Below are 8,911 nucleotides of genomic sequence, written 5' to 3' on the forward strand. Positions count from 1 at the left end.
TTAGAATTCCCTTCATGCCGACACGAGGGAGGAGGGGGGATGCTAGCTACTTCACACTTTGGTAGGTGAACCTCGGTTGGGGGGGAGGGGGCATGCATTCATAGCTTAGGATTCCCAATTCGTGCCGACACGAGGGGGGAGGGGCAAGTAATACCGTGCGCTTTGCGAGAGAGGTGCCACATCGAAGTTTCATTTGGTATTTGAAAATCAAACCACCCTTTTGATACATAAGTTTGATCCACATGAAAGTGTGTTCGTGTTATGATCCTCTCCCACGTCATTTAGACAAGTTGGATGATGCAACAGACACGGTTCACTCAAACTAACCATGTGCCATGCCGGTGCCCCTGTCACGCACACATCCGCATAGTACATTGGGCTCCACGAGGCTCCCTGTCTCAAAAATATCTGCCCGCCTCGAGGGTTTTTTCTATTTCACAACACACAGTTGTTATCTCTGGACTGTGTGCGATGTTTTTTGTTCCCAATCCCACCTGCATCCCTAGAAAATATCTACCCGCCTCTAGGTTTTTTTTTGTTTCATAACACACGGTTGTTATCTCCGGACCGTTTGCGATGTTTCTTGTTCCCAATCCCACCTGCATCCCTAGAAAATATCTGCCCGCCTCCAGGGTTTTTCTGTTTCATAACACACGGTTGCTATCTCCGTACCATGTGCAATGCACTATCATCGAAATTTTCAATAGCCCGGCATTTCACTCCCGCGTAGTAAAATTTTCAGTACCCGCGTCATTTCCTCAAACACCCCCTCCACACACACAACACACACACACACACACGAAAACCTCCTCGGGTGTGCGCGCACACACACACACACCGTCTCTCGCTCGAAACCCTAGCAAGGTCCCTAACACCACTGCCGCCGCCGCAAGGCCTCCATTGTCAACATCTGCCTGTTTGCCCGTGCGGCTTACCCACCAATCTCCATACCAGGCCGCTCTGAGTTTCTTTGATGACGCCTGCCAAACGCCCCCTTTCCCACAGATCCCCATCCCCATCCCCCACTCCAGAGTGTCGCAACCTAAGCCCGGCTACGCTTCCCATGGGGCTCAAGGAGCGACTGGCCTAAAAGCGGTGTATAGTGGTCTCTTCGCCCGACGTCACCAAGGAAGCTGACAACCATTACTGGCGGCAGGCACTCAAGTAGCGGGCTAGAGTATGCGGGCATGTCTCGGCCGCCGGCTACGACATCGAGGTCATCGACCGCGACGCCCTTAGGCGGGCTATGTCACAGGTTAAGTGGCCCACCCCCAACCCCTCGGGTTCAACTGCCGTCAATCTCATCCATGGCCCTGCCGCTGATCTCCTCTGGCTCACAATCAACAATTTGCCATTCTACATCGCCATCGAGCCCCGTTTGTCATTTCTGAAGGACATGTTCTGTGATGCTGGCTTGGGATCCAAAGTTTTGAAGTCAGACATCATCGATGGCGACCACGAGGAGGGCACCCTCTTCGGCTCTTCCAAGGGGAAAGAGCCCATCTGCTCTTCCAAGGGGAAAGCGCCCGTCTACGACATCAGGGAGGGCAACCTACAACCGTGGTCTTCCAAGGGGAAGAAGCCCATCTGCGACAACATTGAGCGCATCCAGGGTCCGTGCTCTTCCCACAGGAACGAGCCCATCTGTGACAAGTGAGGAAAATCATGATTTGTTTTGCCGTGCCTCTTCACAGGGGGAAACCCATGATTTTTTTTGTTGAGACCCTTTTGTAGTGTAGTGAGAATATGTCCAGTTTTAATCGCTATATCTGGTTGTTTGCAGTATGCCTTGTTTATTTTAGTTGTTCACAATGTGATGCTCTATATGTGCAATTATTTACTGTGCAGTACATTTCATCAATCCAGTTTTAAACATACCGATAGGGATGTATATATTTTCTTGATGTTAAGCCTGTTATAGCTAGCATATGCCTCTTCTAAAGTTTTTTTTATTGTTCGGTTGTTTGTAGTTAGCATATGTCCAATTTCAAATGCTATCTTTGGTTGTTCGTAGTATGCCTTGTTTATTCCAGTTATTCACAACGTGATGTTCTATATGTGCAAGTATGAACTGTTGTGCTTAACATGCTTCTCGATGTACCTACAGAATACAATTTTGGGAACGACTGCTATTGTCCATCGAGGTTAGTTTCATCCCATGGCTTATATCTACTCAATGTTCAGGATATCGGTAGCTAGTACCATATAGGCCGGCGGCTGATAAGGGACTAATCGGTGAACCGGACTTTTAACTAAATATATCTGCCATCCATTTATCGTTAGGTTAACTAGGGCCATATGTAATATATCTGAGGCTACATAGAAACATGCACTGTACTTAATGTCTAAATATCCAATCCTAGGCTACATAGCAACAAGGAACAGTGTTACATTAATGTTCTAATGATGTCTAGATATACGTAGAAGAGTAGCAGCAGCGACAACAACAACACAGCCCTGTTTGGATACTCAACTTAGCTAGAGGTTAGAGTTAGTTTTCTAGCTCATTACTAACCCTGAACTAACTCCATCCAAAGAGTTGTTTGGATGGCAGGGTTAGATTGACAATAAATGCACTGGGAGAACTAGCTCCAATTAGCACCTCTTGGGTTGGATAGTCTTTTTGGGTGGGTTATAGATGCAACTAGCTCAAACTAGCCCTCATGTTTAGATATACTTTAGGGCTATTTGAGCCCGAACTAGCTCAAACTAACTGTAACCCCTGGATACAACAGCAGTTAATCAGCCAATAATTTGTAAGAATGCACTAAACTCCTTCCGGCCCATAATATAAGATGTTAATTCATCTAATATGTGAGTATATTGGATGTTATAAGAAACTCCCTCCATTCCTAAATATTTTTCTTTTTAGAGATTTCAAATGGACTACCACATACAGATGTATATAGACATATTATAAAAGAGTGTTGTACTACATCGTTGTGCAATTGCTGTTTAGCTTCTAATATTAACTTGGTGCTTTTAGGTACATATGTCATTGGTAAAGATATGCGCTTCGACCCTTTCTGCGTATGGGGCAATGAGATATGCATGAACCAACATCAAGTGAGGAAGCTGATAAAGATTGTTAGTAAAATGGGTCCAAAGATGGCAATTAAACTATTTGTTTACACTTTATCCAAGACAACAGGGAACTGCAGGATGGTAAGTAAGAACTCTGCAGCCTTCTTTTTACTACCCATAATGAGTTGTGTTAGATGACAATGTCTGAATCTTTTTCCTTTGCAGTGGTTGCTAAAGCAGTTAACTCAAGATTACCTCTCAAACTACATGATTGGTGGGCATGCAAAGGTTAAAGTATTTCTACCAGAACACGATGTTTATCTAGATGTTTTCATGAAGACCGTGAAGGATGGGCAGTCAGCCATCACAAGGGGTTGGACTAGAGTCGTGCATGCCTTTTGCATGGAGGAGGGCACAATATGGTGTAACACCCACAATGCGGCTATATCTCCCACGTGTCGGGGCACGACTTAGAGGCATAGCCGCATGGTAGGTTTGTCGCAAGAGGGGTAATCTTCACACAATCCCATGTACTGAATAGAAAGGGATAAAGAGTTGGCTTACTATCGCCACTTCACACAATACATAAATAATCCATACATCATCCAAAGTACAAACAAAGGTCCGACTACGGAACCAAAATAAAAGAAGACAACCCCAAATGCTAGATCCCCGATCGTCCCAACTGGGCTCCACTACTGATCAACAGGAAATGAGACAAAACAACGATCAAGATCTTCATCGAGCTCCCACTTGAGCTCGGTAGCATCACCTGCACTGGTATCATGGGCACCCGCAACTTTTTGGAAGTATCGATGAGTCACGAGGACTCAGCAATCTCACACCCGTGAGATCAAGACTATTTAAGCTTATGGGTAGGAAAGGATAGTGAGGTGGAGCTTCAGCAAGCTCTAAGCATTTATGGTGGCTAACATACACAAATAAGAGCGAGAAGAGAAGCAACACACGGTCGAGAAGCTAAAAGTGATCAAGAAGTGATCCTGAAACTACGAATGCACAATCATAACACAAGAACCGTGTTCACTTCCCGGACTCCGCCGAAAAGAGACCATCATGGCTACACACGCGGTTGATGCATTTTAATTAAGTAAAGTGTTAAGTTCTCTACAACCTGACATTAACAAATTCCCATCTACCACATAACCACGGGCACGACTTTCGAAAGTTTATACCCTGCAGGGGTATCCCAACTTAGCCCATCACAAGCTCTCACGGCAACGAAGGATATTCCTTCTCCCGTAAGGACCCAATGAGTCTTGGAATCCCGGTTACAAGACATTTAGACAATGGTAAAACAAGACCAGCAAGACCGCCCGCTGTGCCGACAAATCTCGATAGGAGCTGCACATATCTCGTTCTCAGGGCACACCAGATAAGCTAAGCGTACACGTACCAACATAACCCAAGTTGCCAAGGGACGGTCCCGCACGGTGCTCTAGTTTGGACCAACACTTAGAGGAGCACTGGCCCAGGGGTTTATAATAAAGATGACCCTTGGGAGCACGAATCCCAAGGGAAAAAGGCTTAGGTGGCAAATGTTAAAACCAATGTTGGGCCTTGCTGGAGGAGTTTTATTCAAAGCGAACTGTCAAGGGATTCCCATTATAACCCAACCGCATAAGGAACACAAAATCAAGGAACATAACACCGGTATGACGGAAACTAGGGCGGCAAGAGTGGGACAAAACACTAGGCATAAGGCTGAGCCTTCCACCTTTTACCAAGTATGGTGATGTATTAATTAAATAAAAGATATTGTGATATCCCAACATATCCATGTTCCAACATGGAACAAACTTCAGCTTCACCTGCAACTAGCAACGCTATAAGAGGGGCTGAGCAAAAGTGGTAACATAGCCAAACAACGGTTTGCTAGGAAGGTGGGTTAGAGGCTTGTCATGGCAATATGGGAGGCATGATATAACAAGTAGCAGGTAGCGCGACATAGCGATAGAGCGAATAACTAGCAAGCAAAGATAGAAGTGATTTCGAGGGTATGGTCATCTTGCCTGAGATCCCGCAAGGAAGAAGAATGAGTCCATGCAGAAGACAAATGGACATAGTCGAACGGTCCTCACAACTCTGGAACGAAACCGACGCTAATGAGAGAAGCACCCCGGAAAGAAGCAAGAAACATAGTAAAAAACCATCACATAAACATGGCATGATGCACAACCAAGTATGATGCATGTCCGGTTTAAAGAGGCATGACATGGCAATATGCACAAACAATACTACAAATTAAGTGGAGCCCAATATGCAACGAGTTGCATATTGACGAAAAACCACATTCAATCATTTAGTTCACTCTCGTTTATGTACCCGACAATATTAAATATTATTAAACTTGGCAAGAGGTGCAGCATAAGTAAACTAACTATCTAGTCAAGTTTAAATGAGGCTAGAAATAACAAACAACAATTCCGGAAAATCCTCATGTGCATATTTTAGAATTGGTATTGTTCTGTCCTAAACCATATTTTAGAGTTGTTAAACATGCAAAGTACTTCCACCATGTTAATCTATGCATTTTTCTACCCCATTTTCATATAAAGATTATTTAAAATGGAGCTACCGTTATTTAGTTATGACATAAAACATTTTAGCATGGCATATGAGCAAATTTAAACAAACAACATGTTTAAACATTTTAAACATGGATGAAAGTTGCAAATTATTAAACTAGACAAAATTCTAAGTATTTTGCATATATAAGTTATTTACATATGATGCACGGCTGTGAAGTTATTATATGCATGAACATGAAGGCCTTTTCTGTAAAACTGCCAAACTCCTGGATAATTAGTAAATTCGTTGAACTGGGAAAAAACATGGTGGGCTGAAACTGGAGCAGGTTGGGCCAACAGAAGAGAAAAAAGAGGAGGCGCTGGGGCCTCACCATGGGCTTCGGCCCAGTTAGATGAGGCGACTGGGCTCTGGAGGCGATCGAGACCTCCTGGTCCAGGCGGGCGCGGCATCGTCCTCACCCGATGCAGAACGAGCAGAGGCCATGGCAGCGGCGATGGAGGGAGCGACGACGACGAGCTTGGCGTGCGAGGCGAGAGACTTGGCGGCGGCAGAGGCAGGGCTTGCCGGCGACGAGGAACTCCGGCGGCAGCACTGTTCTTGAGGGTGGCCATGGTGGGTCAAGGCGGCGGCTGAGACGCAGAGGAAGGAGGTCCGGCGGGTCGCGGGTCTCCAGGGCATCGGACTTGACGAGCTCGGGCACAATAGGCAGCGCAGGGGAGGCAGCAGCGCTGAGGACCCCAGCGGTTTTCGGCAGATGACGGGGAAACGGGCGGAGACAGCGGACGGAGCTGGGCCAAGGCGCGTGAAGCAGAGGGCGGCCTGATGAGGCGACGGCGCGGTCAACGCGCGGGCGAACGGAGCGAGGCAGGGCAGGGGCGTTAGCGCTGGAACTTGGAGGCCGAAGCATGGGCGTCCTCCTCCCTGTTCGAAAGATGCAGAGGCAGGGCAGGGGCCTTAGCGCTGGAACTTGGAGGCCGAAGCGGGAGAGGCGTCCATGGCGCGGCATGGGACTTGGTGGTGGGGGTTCCGGCAACAAGGAGCACGGGAATGCCGAGCTGCATGGTGCACGAGATGGATCCGACGTGGCTCGCCGGATCTGGCATGGGAGGAGCTCGGGAGGGCATCAGTGGGTGCTCCTGAGGTCATCGATGGCATAGAGGGAGAGAGATTAGAGAGGAAGAAATGCGGAAGGGTTAGAGAGAGGAGAACAGAGAGGATCGGAGGGACCTGGTCGGGGAGGGGCGGTCCTGTTGCCCCGGTGCTGCGGGCGAAAAGAGCTCGTGCTCCAGACGAGAGGAGGCTCATGCCTCGGTAGGAGAGGAGGTGGCGGGGTGGTGGGATTGGTGGAAGGATCCCGAGGGGGATTCGGTGGAGTGGCGGCGGCGATGAGTGGAGGATGGGACAACTCGCCTAAAATTTAGGGTTGCTCTCTTATATACGTTATTGGATTAGGTTTGGGGGTATTCGGTCCGTCCGATCGTACTTGGGCGGTCGAGAAAAATAGGCTAGGGAGTCCAATAAATAAAATGAAGATGTTTTATAGATGTTTGGGGATGTTCCGAACCCATCGGTCACGACTTCTCGGGTTGGGTCCGGGACAGTTTCCGGACGCACACTCGAGGGGGTCGATGCACTGTGCAAGGAGGGGTTAGGTGGTTAGGAGGGGTTTGGAGGTGTTTCCGGACCTCCGATCGCGATGCGATGGTTCTGGTCGAAGGGGGGTTTGGTGGGCTGGTTTAGAGTGGGAGTGGGCTGTGCAGTGGAGGTTGGGCTGAGATGAGAGGGAAGGAGTGCAGCCCGGCAATGGTTTTCGGAGACCAAAAACGTCCGACGTTTGACCGGCTATATTGTCGCTATAGTTAACCGTTGGGGCGTCAAACGGACTCCGAATGCGATGAAACTTGGCAGGCGATCTACTAACAACATAAGAACACTGCAGGCCAACTTTCAACCCATTCCAAGAACATTTTCTAGCCACTTATAAAATAATATTTCGGACGTGCCGTGGGCGCGTGCAAGTGTGTCTAGGCTCAGAACGGACAATAGAGGGAACTGGGGGAACCCGGATGGGTGCAAGTTTGGAAAACATGATGACGCAATGCACATGATGTCATGGCAAGATGCAACACGCAAGCAAAAGACAAGGCAACAACAGCGAATAATTGAAAGGCACCTGGCGCAATGGTGTCGGGGCGTTACATACGGGCATTCCACTTCACCTTGTTTAGCAACCAGAATATATTTCGCCTCTTTCTTTACCGCCTTTAATAGTAAAAGTATACAACTGTGGTTCATCATTCTTTAGTTGATTCTTATGTAATTCTTGAACATATGTACCTATGAATCGAATAATGCATTGGTTGTTTGAACCTGATGGATATGAATAAAGCTGTAGCATACATTCAAATTCAAATTCAAATCCGGTACAATTTGAAATAGCAGCAATTAAATTACAGTGAAATTATGCTCTCTAGGTTGTTACGACACACATGGTTGGTAAAACAAAAACGTTTGCGATATACACCATAATCCGAGACGGTTCACAGAGAGGAAACGTGTGCAAGCATGCACACAGTTGCCATTTCCAAAGCGTGTGCGATGTGAGACAATATCACAAACGGTGCAGGCATACTAAACGTTTGTGTTAGTTGCCTTATCATACGTGATTCGCAACCATGAACTATTTCTAATGACGTATGCATCATAAACGTTGCACCACAAAATAGCATGTGCGATGTTCTCGTGTACGATGATGTTACGACAGTCTGATTTTTTGTAATCCTGTCCGACACTTGTACGACGATTAGCTAATGTTCATAACGGTGAACCGTTTGTGATGGGCCGCGCATCATACATGTTCTATAATAGTGAGCCGTTTGTGATGGGCCGTGCATCGTAAACATAGCACCACAGAATACCAACTTCGATGGCAATGCGAGCAAAAACGAGTAGGAGTACTATAGGGTCCCTATCCCCGATGGTTTCTGGGTTGGGTGGGAAGGACCCCCTTATCGCTCACACTCACTTGGCGACGGTTCGAAATGCCGTCATGGGAAGGGGTTAAAAACCATTTGTTTAGCACTGATGTGCACCAGTGTAACTATCATGGAGGTAGAAAGTATGGGACAAAGCAAAGTAATTGCCTTGAATAACATTACTTACACATAACTCCTGGACGAACACCTACAACTGGCATTTTCCTTCATCTTCAGTATAATATTTCCATGATGGGAAGATACGCAAATAGGATTTAACAACATCAAATGTGATAGATGCTAAACTACGAATGGCTGGTTGTGCTTCCTCCACAGGAATAGCTGTACTAACTGGTGGGGTT

The sequence above is a fragment of the Triticum aestivum genome, chromosome 6A (genome assembly GCF_018294505.1).
Source record: "Triticum aestivum cultivar Chinese Spring chromosome 6A, IWGSC CS RefSeq v2.1, whole genome shotgun sequence".
Taxonomy (NCBI): domain Eukaryota; kingdom Viridiplantae; phylum Streptophyta; class Magnoliopsida; order Poales; family Poaceae; genus Triticum; species Triticum aestivum.